Source organism: Loxodonta africana, chromosome 11 (genome assembly GCF_030014295.1).
Source record: "Loxodonta africana isolate mLoxAfr1 chromosome 11, mLoxAfr1.hap2, whole genome shotgun sequence".
Classification (NCBI taxonomy): domain Eukaryota; kingdom Metazoa; phylum Chordata; class Mammalia; order Proboscidea; family Elephantidae; genus Loxodonta; species Loxodonta africana.
The window spans coordinates 2,078,171-2,094,422 of NC_087352.1; positions in this window are offsets into that span (position 1 = coordinate 2,078,171).

The following is a 16,252-nucleotide window of genomic DNA, read 5'->3' on the forward strand; positions in this document are numbered from 1 at the left end:
ATTTACTGGGTGGGTAGGACACGCCCAGCTCCCTGCAGTGCACCTCACACGCACAATATCACCGAATCCTCCCAACCTCCTAGTGAGGTGAGAGGTACTGTTACTGCCCCATTTTATAGTACACAGAGGCTCACATGGAATAGAAACATGAGCAAGGCCACAGTCAGTAAGTGGAGGGAGAGAAAGAGTCTGAGAGAGGCAAAGGACATTCTGTAGATACGGGGGCTGGTTTCTGTTTGGCGTCAGTTGGGATGGGAAGTCAGTGATTAAGGAAAGGGGAAACAGACACAAGTGAGAGACCCTCTCAGGGGAGAGGGAGAGGGCAGGGCAACAAGGAGGGAGGGCCTCTCTACCAATGACACGAATGGAGACATGGCCCTGTTTTCAGGTCTGGGAATGACTCAAAGCCCAACTACTACGTACAGGGCACCTACTAGGTCCGAGGCCCGTGCGAAGGGCTGTCCATAGTCTCACCATTAAAGTGTCCAACAACTCAATGACAGAAGTCCTTTTAGTATTCCCGTCATATGGATGAGGAAACTGAGCCTCTGAGAAACAAGAGCGCTTGTCCACTGAGGTCATTGTGAGAAGGCGGCAGGCCTGGATCTCATTCCCTGTTCCCTACCAGAACCTGGGCGTCACCCTTCCTGTCTCTCCAAACACACCCCAAACACTGGCCTGGTGCTGGGAGTCCCGTGTTCCAATCAGGACCCAGTGCCTGTGGGCAGCTCACTTCCCCTCTGGGGCCACAATTTCCTCAGCTAGAAAGCGGGGAAGGGTCTGCATGGAGTGCTGCAAACATGGCTTCCAGCTCCAAAGTTCCATCAACCCCTGGGACCAAAATAAGAGACAAGGTGTTCTTCCCTTGGGGAATTAATAGTTTCCTAAGGAGACACAAAAACAACATGAAAAAAATAAAAGCAATGCATCCATAACGATTAAGTGACGCTTGGGGGTCACTTATGCAATAAAGGTGATGTCTTGGCACCTTATATGCACTGCGTTTTCCCTTATTTGTAGAATGTCATATCACATATGTCCCTCCTCTCCACCTGCAATATTTGATTTTGAAAAAATTTCAAACATACTGCAAATATGAATTTTACAGTGAATATCTGTATATCTACCACCTGGATTCTGCTATTGCCATTTTACTGTATTTGCTTTATTACACACTTATCCACCTACCCATGTATCAATACACTTGAAATTTTTTAAATTTTTGTTGTTGAGAATATACACAGGAGAATATACACCAATTCAACAATTTCAACACGTACGATTTGGTGACATTGATTACATTCTTTGAGTTGTGCAACCATTCTCACCCTCATTTTCTGAGTTGTTCCTCCCCCATTAAACTTACTGCCCCCCACCCCAGGTCTCCTATCTAACCTTTCAAACCAGAAAGTTTGGATTCTGTGAGAATTTGAAATTTTGTTCTTTATCTCCCCCCTTTTGATCATGATTCTGCTATAGAACTTCGATCAAAATGTTCACTAATGATAGCTGGACATGATCCAGCTCTTCTGGTCTCATGGAAAAGGCAGCAGTTGTTTATGGAGGTAATTAGACACACATTCCATTTCTTCCTCCTACTCCTGATCCCCTTTCTTCTTCTGCCACCTTGGACAAATAAAGACCAATTGTACCTTGGATGATTGCTTGCAAGCTTTTAACAACCCCAGGCACTACGCAACGAACTAGGAGGTAGAACAGAAGAAGTAAACATGATGTTTAGGCCAATTAGCTGGGATGTTCCATGAAACCATGACTGTAAACCTCCAAACCAAGGAACAAAATCCCATGAGGTGTTTGGTTGTACACAAGCTGCCTCAGCAGCTACTCTTTTTTTTTGTCATAAATACATCTATCACAATTTTTGCCTGTTCGACTTTTTACAGGTGTATAACTTATTGACAGCAATTACATTAATTGGCTGTGCAATCCTATCCTTAATCAATGCGATTTTTCCAACACTGTAAACTGAAATTCAGCGCTCCATAGCAACAATCGCCCGTCCTCCCTTCCTCCCACCCTTGGCAGCACTAACAAACATTGGTCTCCACACGTTTGGCTGTTCTTGTCTTTTTATACAAGTGATGGCGTACAATATCTGTCCTTTTATGATCAATTTATTTCACTCACCATCATGTCTTCAAGCTTCATCTGTATTGTAAAGTGTATCCAGACTTCGTTTCTCGTACTGGCTGAGTATGTGTGCCTCACATTTTGTTTATCCATTCATCTACTGGTGAGCATTTGGGTTGTTTTCCTCTTTTTGACTATTGTGGCTAGTGCTACGATGAACATTGGTATACAAGTATCCGTTTGAGCCTCTGCTTTCCATTCTTTTGGGTATATACCAAGGAGTGGAATCCCTGGGCCATACGTAGTTCTAGTTTTAGTTTTTTGAGGAACTGCCACAGTGTTTTCCACAATGGCTGTGCCATTTTGCATTCCCATCAGCAATAAAGGTTCCAATTTCCTACATCCTCCCCAACATTTGTTATTTTCTTTTTTAATCTTAGCCATCCTAAAGCCAAAACCAAAGAAACAAACTCATTGCTGTCGAGTTGCTTCCAACTCATAGCAAGCCTAAAAGGGCAGAGTAGAGCCGCCCCATAGGGTTTCCAAGGAGCAGCTGGTGGATTTGAACTGCTGACCTTGGTTAGCAGCCAAGTTCTTACCGACTGCACCACCAGGTCTCCTAGCAATCCTAGTGGGAGTGAAATCATATCTTATTGTGGTTTTGATTTGTATCTCTCTGGTGGATAATGGCACCGAGCTTCTTTTCATGTGTTCAGTGGACATTTGAATGCCCTCTTTGGTGAAATGTTTATTCAAGTTCTTTGCCCATTTTTTGATTGGGCTATTTGTCTTTTTGTTGTTGTGAATATATACATTTTGGTTTTTAGATTCTTGTCAGATATATGGTTTCCAAAGATATTCTCCAGCCGGTAGCTTGTCTTTTCACTTTTTTGGTATTCTTTTGAGGAACATAAGCTTTTAATTTTTATAAGGTCCCATATATTTATTTTGTCTTTTGCTCTTTGTGCTTTTGTTATTATATTAGATAATCCATTGTTACAAGCTAGGCCTGACGTCGTTGCACCTGCATTTTCTTCTAAGAATTTTATGGCTTTAGTTTGCAAATTTAGGTCCTTAATCCATTTTGAATCTCTTTTTTTTGGTGTGTTGTGAAGCAAGGCCCTGTCTGATTTTCCTGCATGTGGAAATCCAATTTTCCCGATAGTATTCATTGAAGAAACTCTTCTTTCCCCATCGAATGGACTTAGTACCCTTGTCAAAAATCAGTTGACCATAGATGTGTGGGTTTATTTCTGAACTCTCAATTCTATTCCATTGGTCTATGTGTCTATTGTTATACCAGTACCAGGCTGTTTTGATTACTGTAACTCTATATTGTTTTAAAATCAGGAAGTGTGAGTCCTCCTACTTTGTTCTTCTCTTTCAACATTGCTTTAGCTATTTGGGGCCCTCTTGCCATTTCATATAAAGTTGAGGATTGGTTTTTCCATTTCTGTAAAGAAGGCTGTTGGTATTTTGATCACAATTGTGTTGTTGAATCTATAGATCAATGTAGTATTGACTTCTTGACAATATTCAATCTTCCAATCCGTGAACACGGAACCATCTTTCCTTTTATTTAAGTCTTCTTTAATCTCTTGCAACAGTGTTTTATAATTTTCATTGTATAAATCTTTCACATCCATGCTTAAATTTATTGCTAGGTATTTTATTCTCTTAGATGTTATTGTAAATGGAATTGTTTTTCTAGTCTCTCTTTCAGAATTCTCATTGCTGGTGTATAGAAACTCAACTGATTTTTATTGGTTGACCTTGTACCCTGCAACTTTGCTAAATTTTTCTATTAGTTCTACAAGTTTTCTCGCAGATTCTTTGGCATTTTCTATTTATAGGATCATGTAATTTGTGAATAGAGATAATTTTACTACTTCTTTTCCAATATGGATAACTTTTATTTCTTTTTCTTACCTTATTTTTCTGGCTAGGACTTTTAATACAGTACTGAATAGAAAAAGTGAGAATGCGCACCCCTGTCTCATCCCAGTTTCAAGGGGAAAATCTCAATATTTCTCCATTTAGTGTAATGTTGACTGTTGGTTTTTCATATACGCCTTGAATCATATTGAGGAACTTCTATTCTGCTCTAATCTTTTTGAGGGCTTTCATCAAGAAAGCGGGTTAGATTTTATCAAATGTGTTTTCTGCATCCATAGAGTTGATCCTGTGGTGCTTTTACTTTGTCCTATTGACGTGGCGTATTATGTTGATTGATTTTCTGATGTGAACCATTCTTGCAGTCCTGGAATAAATTCCCTTTGGTCATGGTGTATGACTCTTTTAGCATGCTATTGGAGTCTGTTCCCTACTAGTCTGTTCAGGATTTTGCATCTATACTGTAGTTTTTTCTTGTGGTGTCTTTGTCTTGTTTTGCTATCAGGGTTATGTTTGCTTCATAGAATGAATTAGGAAGTATTTCTTCCTTCTCTATCTTTTGGAAGAGTTTAAAGAGGATTGATGTCAATTCTTCTCTAAATGTTTGCTAGAATTTCTCAGTAAAGCCATCTGGACCAAGACTTTTTTTGTTGTTGGGAGGTTTTGGATCCCTGATTCAATCTCTTCACTTGTTAGGGGTCTGTTGAGACGATTTCCTCCTGGGTCAGTTTGGGTAGGTTGTGTGCACCTGAGAGTTTGTGCATTTCATCCAGGTTCTCTAGTTCGTTGTCGTACAGTTGTTCATAATATTCTGTCGTAATTCTCTTTATTTCTTTTGGGTCATGTTATGGATTGAATTATGTTCCCCAAATATATGTGTTGTAAATTCTAACGTCTATGCCTGTGATTATAATCCCATTGGAGAATAGACTGGCTTTGTTATGTTAATGCGGCAGGATTAGTGTAGGGTGTTTCTTGAGTCAATCTCAGTTGAGATATAAAAGAGACTAAACAAGCGAGCAGAGGAGAGATGGAGGGAGACACATTCCAAGACAAGTGAAGATCGCCCAGGAGCAGAAGCTCCGAAGAGAGAAGACTTTCCTCCAGAGCAGACAGACAGAGAAAGCCTTCCCCTAGAGCTGGAACTCTGAATTCGAACTTCTAGACTCCTAAGCTGTGAGAGAATAAATTTCTGTTTGTTGAAGCCACCCCGTTGTGGTATTTGTTATAACAGCACTGGATAACTAAGACAGATCAGTTGGAACGTCTCCTCTTTCATTTCTTATTTTGGTTATTTGCATCTTTTCTTTCTCTTTTTTCTTTGTCAGTCTAGCTAAAGGTTTGTCAATTTTACGGATCTTTTCAAAGAACCGACTTCTGGTTTTGTTGATTCTCTACTGTTTTTCTGTTTTTGATTTCATGTATTTCTGCTCTGATCTTTGTTACTTCTTTTCTTTTTGTAGGTTTAGGCTTAGTTTTCTCTTTCTAGTTCCTCATGTTGTTGGGTTAGGATGTTGATTTGAGATCTTTTTACTTTTTAAATGTAGGCATTTATTGCTGTAAGTTAGTACTGCCTTCACTGAATCCCATGAGTATTGGTATGTTGTGCTTTCATTTTCACTTGATTCTGCTGCAAAAGACCTCTTTAAAATGTTGAAAAGCAAAGATGTTACTTTAAGGACTAAGGTGCGCCTGACTCAAGCCGTGGTGTTTTCAATAGCCTCATATGTGTGCAAAAGCTGAACAACTAGTAAGAAAGACCAAAGAAGAATTGATGCCTTTGAACTACGTGCTGGCAAAGAATATTGAATATACTATGAACTGCCAGAAGAATGAACAAATCCGTCTTAGAAGAAGTACAGCCAGAATGCTCCTTGGAAGGGAGGATGGCGAGACTGTCTCACATACTTTGGACATGTTATCAGGAGGGACAAGTCCCTGGAGAAGACATCATGCTTCTTGAAGTGGAGGGTGCGCAGAAAAGAGGAAGACCTTCAATAAGATGGATTGACACAGTGGTTGCAACAATGGGCTCAAGCATAACAACGATTGTGAGGAGGCGCAGGACTGGGCAGTGTTTCGTTCTGTTGTAGATGGAGTTGCTATGAGTCAGAACCAACTCAACGGCACCTAACAACAACGAAGAAATTTATGATTTCTCTTTAGATTTCTTTCTTGACCCATTGGTAGTTTAATAGTGTGGCGTTTATTTCCATATGTTTGTGTATTTTCCATTTTTCCCCCCTTTATTGATTTCTAGCTTCACTGCGTTGTGGTCAGAGAAAATACTTAGTATGCTTTCAATCTTTTTAAAATTTTTCAAGACTTACTTGGTGACCTAACATGTGGTCTATCCTGGAAAAAGATCCATGTGCACTGGAGTAGAACGTATTTTGTGCTGTTTTTGGATGGAGTGTTCTATATGTCTGTTAAGTCTAGTTGGTTCATAGTGTCATTCATGTCCCCTGTTTCCTTGTTGACCTTCTTTCTGGATGTTCTGCCCAATATTGAAAGTGGTCTACTGAAGCCTCAGTGCTATCTATTTTTCTCTTCAATTATATCAGTGTGGGCTTTATGTACTTAGGTGCTTCAGTGTTGGGTGCATATACATTCATGACTGTTAATTCTTCTTGATGAAGTGACCCTTTTATCACTATATCACGTCTGCCTTCATCTCTTCGAACGTATTTTGGCTTAATGTCTACTTTGTCTGATATTAAGATTGCCACCCCAGCTCTTTTGGTTATTTGTTGCATGGAATATTTTTTCCTATCTTTTCACTTTTAACCTGTTTGTGTCCTTGAGTGTCAGGTGTGTTTCTTGTAAACAGTGCACAGTTGGATCTTTTTTTTCTTTTTAAATCTTTTCTGCCATTCTCCGTCTTTTGGCTGGAGCATTCAGTCCATTTACTTTCACCGTAATTAACAATAAGAAGGGACTTACTTCTAACATTTTGTTATTTGGTTTTTGTGTGTCTTCAGCCTTCTTTGTCTTTTTCCTTTATTACTGCTTGCTTTTGGGTGTTGTTGGTTTATTGTAGTGAGCCATTTTGCTTCCCTTTTCCTTTCCTTTTGTGTATAATTTTCAGATATTTTCTTCATGGTTACTATGAATATTACACTTAACAGTTTTTATTTATAACATCCCAGAGTAAGTTAGCAGTAGAATGCCTTAGCATAGTCAATAAAACACAGGTAAACATCTTTCTGGTATTCTCTGCTTTCAGCCAGGATCCATCTGACATCAGCAATGATATCCCTCATTCTACATCTGCTTCTAAATCTGGCTTGAATTTCTGGTAATTTCCTGGTGTTATACTGCTGCAGCTGCTTTTGAATGATCTTCAGCAAAATTTTGCTTGCATGTGATATTAATGATATTGTTTGACAATTTCTGCATTTGGTTGGATCACCTTTCTTGGGAATAGGCATAAATATGGATCTCTTCCAGTTGGTTGGCCAGGTAGCTGTCTTCCAAATTTCTTGGCATAGACAAGGGGGCACTTCCAGGGCTGCATCTGTTTGTTGAAACATCTCAACTGGTATTCTGTCAATTCCTGGAGCCTTGTTTTTCACCAATGCCTTCAGTGCAGCTTGGACTTCTTCCTTCAGGACCGTCGGTTCCTGATTGTGTGTTACCTCCTGAAATGGCTGAACATCACCCACTTCTTTTTGGTATAGTGGCTCTGTGCATTCCTTCCACCTTCTTTTGATGCCTCTTGTGTCGTTTAATATTTTCCCTGTAGAATCTTTCAGTATTGCAATTCGAAGCTCGAATTTTTTCTTCAGTTCGTTCAGCTTCAGAAATGCTGAGCATGTTCTTCCCTTTAGCTTTCTATCACCAGGTCTTTGCACATGTCATCATAATACTTTACTTTGTCTTGTTGAGCCACCCTTTGAAATGTTCTGTTCAGCGCTTTTACTTCATCATTTTTTCCTTTTGCTTTAGATACTCAACGTTCAAAAGCAAGTTTTAGAGTCTCTTCTGACATCCATTTAGGTCTTTTCTTTCTCTCCTGTCTTTTAAATGATGTCCTGCTTTCTGCATGTATGATGTCCTCAATGTCATTCCACAACTTTGGTCATTAGTGTTCAACTCTTCAAATCTATTCTTGAGATGGTCTCTAAATTCAGGTGGGATATACTCAAAGTCGTATTTTGGCTCTCGTGGACTTATTCTAATTTTCTTCCATTTCAGCTTGAACTTGCATATGAGTACTTTATGGTCTGATTCCCAGTCGGCCCCTGGCCTTGTTCTGACAGATGATATTGAGCTTTTCCATCATCTCTTTCCACATATGTAGTTGATTTGATTCCTGTGCATTTCATCTGGCAAGGTCCACGTGTATAGTTGCCATTTATGTTGGTGAAAAAAGGTATTTGCAGTGAAGAAGTCATTGGTCTTGTAAAATTGAATCATGTGATCTCTGGCATCGTTTCTATCACCAAGGCCATGTTTTCCAACTGCTGTCCCTTCTTCTTTGTTTCCAACTTTCTCATTCCAAACATCAGTAGTTATCAGTGCATCCTGATTGCATGTTCAATCAATTTCACACTGCAGAAGCTGATAAAAATCTTCAATGTCTTCATCTTTGGCCTTAGTGGTTGGTGTGTAAATTTGGATAATAGTTGTATTAACTGGTCTTCCTTGTAGATGTATGGATATTATACTATCAATGACTACGTTGTATTTCAGGGTAGATCTTGAAATGTTCTTTTTGATGATGAATGGAACACCATTCCTCTTCAAGTTGTCATTCCTGGCATAACAGACCTTATGATCGTCCAATTCAAAATGACCAATACTAGTCCATTTCAGCTCACTAATGCCCAAGATATGGATGTTTATGCATTCCATTTCATTTTTGATGATTTCCAATTTTCCTAGATTAGTACTTCACGCATTCCATGTTCTGATTATTAATGGATGTTTGCCACTGTTTCTTCTCATTTTGAGTCATGCCACATAAGCAAATGAAGGTTCCGAAAGCTTGAGTCCATCCATGTCATTAAGGTCGACTCTACTTTGAGGAGGCAGCTCTTCCCCAGTCATATTTTGAGTGCCTTCCAACCTGAGGGGCTCATCTTCCAGCACTCTATCAGACAATATTCTGCTGCTATTCATAGGGTTTTCACTGGCTAATTCTTTTCAGAAGTAGACTGCTGGGTCCTTCTTCCTAGTCTGCCATAGTCTGGAAGCTAAGGCATTCAACTGTGTGGATCATAACAAATTATGGATGACATTGTGGAGAATGTGAACTCCAAGACTCTTAATTGTGCTCATGAGGAATCTGTATATGGATCAAGAGGCAGTTGTTCAAACAGAATAAGGGGATACTGCATGGTTTAAAGTCAGGAAAGGTGTGTATCGGGGTTGTATCCTTTCACCATATCTATTCAATCTGTATGCTAAGCAAATAATCCAAGAAGCTGGACTATATGAAGAAGAACGGGGCATCAGGATTGCAAGAAGACTCATTAACAAACTGAGATATGCAGATGACACAACCTTGCTTGCTGAAGGTGAAGAGGACTTGAAGCACTTACTGATGAAGATCAAAGACTATATCCTTTAGTATGGCTTACACCTCAATGTAGAGAAAGCAAAAATCCTCACAACTGGATATAATAAGTGACATCATGGTTAAGGGAGAAAAGATTGAAGTTGTCAAGGATTTCATTTTACTTGGATGCACAATGAACACACATGGAAGCAGCAATCAGGAAATCAAAAGACACATTGCATCATGCAAATCTGCTGCAAAAGACCTCTTTAAAGTGTTGAAAAGCAAAGACATCACCTTGAGGACTAAGGTGTGCCTGGCCCAAGTCATGGTGTTTTGAATTGCCTCATATACATGTGAAAGCTGGACAACGAATAAAGAAGACTGAGGAAGAATTGATGCCTTTGAGTTTTGGTGTTGGCGAAGAATATTGAATATACCGTGAACTGCCAAAAGAACGTACAAATCTGTCTTGGAAAAAGACCAGAATGCTCCTTGGTGGCAAGGATGACAAGACTACATCTCACATACTTTTGGCATGTTATCAGGAGGGACCGGTCCCTGGAGAAGAACGTCATGTTTCGTAGAGGGTAGAGAAAAAGAGGAAGACCCTCAATGAGATGGATTGACACAGTGGCTACAACAATGGGCTCAGGAATAACAAAGATTGTGAGGATGGCACAGGACAGGGCACTGTTTTGTTCTGTTGTGCATAGGATCATTATGAGTGGGAACCAACTCAATGATACCTAACAACAACAGCATAAGTTGGTACCAGCTTAACTTCAGTACCATACAAGAGATTCTATACCTGTACCATTTCTCCCCATTTTGTCGTTATCACTAATTACATCTTTATATTTCATGTGCCCTGTTACAAAACTTTATCCTTGCTTTTTATAGTTTGTTATTAAAAAACATGAAGGACCAATTAGAATTATCAAGCACGAATATCTTATTACTATCCTTTATACTTGCCCATGCAATTCCCTTTATTAGGGATCTTTCTTTTTATGTATGGCTTTGAATTTCTTTGTAGTGTCTTTTCCCTTACAACTTCAGAACTCCCATTAGTAATTTTTGTAGTGCTGGTCTGGCGGATACAAACTCTCTCAGTTCCCGTTTGTCTGAGAATGTTTTAATTTCACTCCCATTCTTGAAGGACAGTTTCCCTGGGCACAGTATTCTTGGTTGACAGTTTTTTTTCTTTCTTTCTTTCTTTCAGTATTTTAAGTATATAATTCCACTGCCTTCTGGGCTTCCATGTTTCTGAGAAAAAAATTGACACTTAATCTTATTGAGAATCCTTTGTATGTGACTGTTTGCCTCTCTCTCACTGCTTTAAGGATTCTCTTTATCCTTACTTTTTGAGAGCCTGACTCTGATATGTCTTGAGGTAGATCTCTTTGGATTTGTGCTGCTTAGAGGTCTTTGAGCTTCTTGAATTTGTAGATTTATGTGCTTTGTCAGATTGGGAAAAATTTCCGTCATTTTTCTTCAAATGTTCTTTCTGTACTTTTCTCTCTCTCGTGTCTTTCTGAAATTCCCATGATACATCAGGTCTTTTGATGTCGTCCCACAATTCCATTAAACTGTGCTCAGCCTTCTTGATTCTATGTCCTTGTTAGTCCTCAGAGTCTGTAATTTCTATTATCTCATCCTCTAATTCACTGATTCTTTCTTCTGCCTGATCAAATCTGTTTTTAAATTCTTCCATTTCAGTTAGTGTCCCTTCTAGTCACAATATTTCTGTTTGGTTTCTTTTTATCACTTGTTTTAGATCCTCATTTTGTTCCTGCATGGTTTTCCTTATGTATCAATACTCTTTTTTTAATGTATTTTAAAGTAAATTGCAGACATCTGTTTCCTGCATTTTAATAAATAGAACCAGTCATATATTATCAAACATTTGTTGAGGGTCTCCTCTGCACTGGACGTCATTTCATATGTACTGGGGGAGTCCCTCCTTAAAGGAATCCTACAGTGGATGCTTTTGAAAAGGGAATATTCAAGGGAATAATTTTTAAAAATAAAATATCAGCTTTCATTTATCTTATTTTTACACACATTTTTGCTTGGGTTTGCCTGGGTGTGGGTCCAATAGAGCCAAAGGTGTATGGGATCATTGGTATGCACTAGCGATCAATCTAGGAGGCTTTGGAAAAGACAGCTTTGAGTTGGTTTTGAAGGGTAAAGTATGCATGACCATCTTCTGTTTCAAGGCCTTGTGTGTTGTTCGTTTTGCTAGAATACTCACCATGCTCCTCTGTCCCCACCATTCAGTTTTCAGCTACTTTGACCACTCAACCTGAACAATGGCCTACCTTGTTATTCTCTCTCTGGCACACTGATCTTGTTTTTCATTGCACTTATGACGATTTGTAATTATATAGTTATTTGTTTAATATCCATTTCCCCCTTAGACTAAGAGCTCAAGAGGGGAGGTCGAGGTCAGGTACAAATGTCTGACAACTAGGAGAGGTGAGGCCACTGGCTTGAGAAGTCCTGGGAAAGGTTGTGGAATAAGTGTGAGCAAGAAAAAGGCTGCTTGGACCAAGGTAGGTGGAGCAAGCCTAGAGAATAACAAAGAGAAGAACAGCCAGTGTCTGCAGAATTTGAAGGATAGGGAGAGGGGCTTGGGTGGGACCCTCACAGCCAAATTTTATTAGGTGCTCACTCACTTGTGCTAAGCACTTGCAGATATGATCCATTACATCCTCACAGCCACCCTATGAGACTGGTACCATGATGATTCCGCCTTACACATGATGAAGCTGAGCCTCAGAGAATAGAGAGAGTTGCCTGAGGCTACCCAGCTTGCAAGTGGTGGTGGTGGGGCTCCAATTCAAGAGAACTTTACCGCTGATAAGCCCTGCTAATAAGGGAGCATGCTTCACTGTGACCTTCAGGTAAGGGTATGAGGCTACTTTAAAATAAGTCCTCTTTAAAAATAAGTTTTTGCATTTGGTTCTTTGAGGAGAAGTATGCATGCATGTTAAAATTAAACAATTGCCAAGAAAGCATTCCAATGACATCAACATGTCCAACACTACCAAGAACATGTATTGAGGGCTCCTGTGTGTAAATAGCTGCTCTAAGCTATTTACTTGAATTCTCTTCTTTACATACATTACCTCATTTAATCTTCACATTAATCCCTAATGAGGAAACTGTTGCATAGACTGGGTGAGATCACAGCTCATAAGTGGTGGAGCTAGAATTTGAACCTAGGCTCCGTAATGGGCACTGTGGACAAGGTGAGTCTGCAGATGCCAGTTTGAGGCCTGGGACCCCACAGAAGAGAACAGAGACATCACCTAGACCCAAAGCCCCTTCTCACCGCTATACTTAGGTCCAGCCTCCAGATTTTTCTGCTTGGACTATTGCAGTAGCCTCCTCCATGGCCTCTGTATTCCTTAGCCTTGCACAGTCTGCTCCCCAGAGGAAGTCCATTAACACCTGAGTCAGGTCACAGCCTTCCTCAACTCAGAGCCCTCACAATAGCCCCTAAGACCCCACAGTCTGTCCCCATTACTTCTTTGATTTCAACTCCTTCCATTTCGCCCCTGCTCTTGCCACACTGGTCCTCAAATACACCAAGTGGGCTCCTGCCTCAGGGCCTTTGCACTGTTATTCTCTCTTCCTGGTAATACACTATCCTCAGAAACCATCATAGCTTGCCCTCTCACTTCCTTCAGGTCTCAGCTCAAAGAACCTTTTTCTTACCACCCTAATAAAATACCCTGTCCATTATCCTCTATTTCCTCACCCCACTGTGCTTTTATTCATAGGGGTCATCACAGTATGATGCTCATCGTCTAACTTCCCCCATGATGACCGCAAGCTCCCTGTGTAGAGTGGTTTTGCTGATCTTGTTCTGTGCTGTATCCCCAGTGCGTAGAATAGGCTTGGTACAGGGAACCAAAAAACCATAGCCGTAGAGTTGATTCCAACTCATAGTGACCCTACAGGATGCAAGAGAAATGCCCCATAGGGTTTCCAAGGAGCGGCTGGTGGATTTGAACTGCTGACCTTTTGGTTAGCAGCCAAATGCTTAACCACTATGCCGCCAGGGCTCCTTGGTACAGGGTAGGTACTCAGTATATTTTCTTATTCGCTGAGTGAATAAAGTATTGGATTAGAGAGAAAAGCTGAAGCCAGAGGAGTCTGGACATGATGTGGGCATGTCAGAGTTGTAGATGTTATTAAATACAAGAACAAAGCATGGTGATACAGGAGAAAAAGCCCTGGACCCACACAGACCTGAGCCAAAGTCCGACAGCTCCATTTACCGTGACCTTTTTACAGATGATCTTGTATGTGATGTTTAACTGCTCTGAGCCTTGGTTACCTTACCTGTAACCTCTTGGTGTCGTAGTGAGGATTAACTGAGACCCTGGTGTGAAAGCACCCAACAAGGGGTATTTAATAAATGTGCCTTAGATCTGATCTGAAGTGCTTCCTCGGCTCTAGAGATGTCTGAAGGCGCTTTTCCCCAGAATTTAAAATATGGGCTACTGGTGACATGGGAGAGTGTGGGTGGTTTGTTGACATGGCGTTGAATAATCCTGAATCACACATTGAGAAACTTATGCTCTTCTTAATTTTCTTCCAAGTCTTGTGATTACGTTAAAGAGGAAGACACTCTCCGTGCTGGTGTGCCCTGAACACCTCTCTTGGGTTTGCTAATCTCCCTTTTTTAACAAAGGGCACAGGAACTACAGCCAACTGTAACGCAATACCATTGTTTGCTTCCCACTGTATTTTTCCAGTACCTTCTATTTATGGGAACCCTGGTGGCGTAGTGGTTAAGAGCTATAGCTGCTAACCAAAAGGTCAGCAGTTCGAATCCACCAGGCGCTCCTTGGAAATCCCATGGGGCAGTTCTACTGTGTCTTATAGGGTCCCTATGAGTCGGAATTGACTCAACGGCATTGGGTTTGTTTTTTTGGTTTTCTATTTATGACTTTCCATTTTCAGTAGTGATATAAAATATTAGTAACAGAGAAGGCAGATATAAAACACTGTGAAGGGAAGTCTGGGAAGGAGTCTCTGAGTCAGCATGTGCTCTACTCAGGGCCCCTCATCTTGCCATATGATCCTGGCCTGGGAAGCGGGAAGTGGCAAGCCCACCACCAATCTTGCAAGGCTCAGATTTACTCCAGTCATCCTCCTTCTCCTCACACATTGCTCACAGGACAAAACCAAAACCGGGTCTACCCAGAAGACGACTAGGAGGCATTTAAAGGCAGGAGGGAGTATGAGACACCGCTTGGGAGCCAGACAATGCTTGGGGGCCAGAGCTTAGGACTGAGGCAGGTCTGGAACTGGCCCTTGGCTTCACACGTGCTATGTCCTCCCTGAGCCCCAATGTCTACCTCTCTCAATGAGGTAATAACAGGACCTAGCTCCAGGGCTGTATGAGCCTTCAAGTGCTTAGCCTGGTGCTGGGCACACAGAAAGTCCTCCATAAGCTGGAGCTGCAATAACAATAGTGATAACAATAATTATTATCACCACCACCATTATTATTGCATTAAAAAGTCAGGACGGAATAACAGGGAGGCAGAAGCTGAGGAGGACAGACAGGGATTGTGTTTACATGGTAAGAAGTGTAGGGATGTCACAGGGAAGGGTGTGGGTGTGGGGGAGGGATGGAGAATGAGGGTGGAAGAGACTGACTGAGAGACATTGGGAAAGGCAGGTGGATACTGGCCCCTCCTAGCTAGGCGATGAATCCCAGTGATACAAGGCAGTGCCAAGTGGGAGGACCTGGGACTCCTGCGAATAGAGAAGCAGCCACGCTTGTTGAGCAGGGATGAGACCAGGGAGGACGCCCGCATGCTGTACCCCCGAGCTGGGACTGGGGAAGAAGGCCATGGTGCTGACCACTGGCTCTGGCCACTTTGCTGACCCCTCCTCCCTTGCCAGTGCTGCCCAGGCCCCTGCGGAAGGCTAGGGGGTGGGGCAAGTTGGTACAGGCTCGCCCATCACAGGAGGCCACGAGCCCACACATGTGCCCCCTCCAAGGCCAGGTAAACAGGATGGTCAACTGCTCCCTCCCTTGGTCTTTCCCTCCCACTTGCTCCTGGAAGCAGGTGGACCGCCCAGCTCCCCTGCTCCACACCCAGCTTTCCCAGACAAGGGCAGCTTGCGTGCTAAGCTAAGACACCCAGTGACCTCTCTCAGGGTCATGGCCCCTTCCTTTCCAGACACCTGGGGTCCCCACTGAGGGCTTTCCCCAGAACCTTGAACAATCCCCATGGCTTCCAGTCTCCCCTTGTGCGCTGGTGAGAAAGGGTGTGAGGGCAGCCACCTTTACGTGGCAGTGTGGGAAGGGAGAGAGATGAGAGACAAAGGCCTACGGAAACTGAGAGAGAGAGAGAGAGGAGAGGGAGAGACGCCAAGAAAAGGCATCTGCCTCTCATCCTGGTGCCCTACGCCAGCCTGGCTTATCTAAGGTGGGTCCCATTCTGCTGGGCTTCCTTGCTCCCTTGTTGGGTTCCTGCCTACAGTTTCTCCCTCCCAAGTTTCTCTCCCCCCACCCTCTGCCTCCATGAAACCCCCACAGCCTGTCTCCTTGGATGCCCCACCCCCACCCTGCACCCCAAATTCCTGGGGTTGGGAAATTGGAACACTCTTGCACCTGTCTCATCCCATTTCTCCCTCCCTCTCTGATACACAGTTGCCTTCTGTTTCAACACAGACTCCCAAAACTCACAATTACAGCTCGTTAACCTATCGGGGGCTGGGCCCTGAGTCACT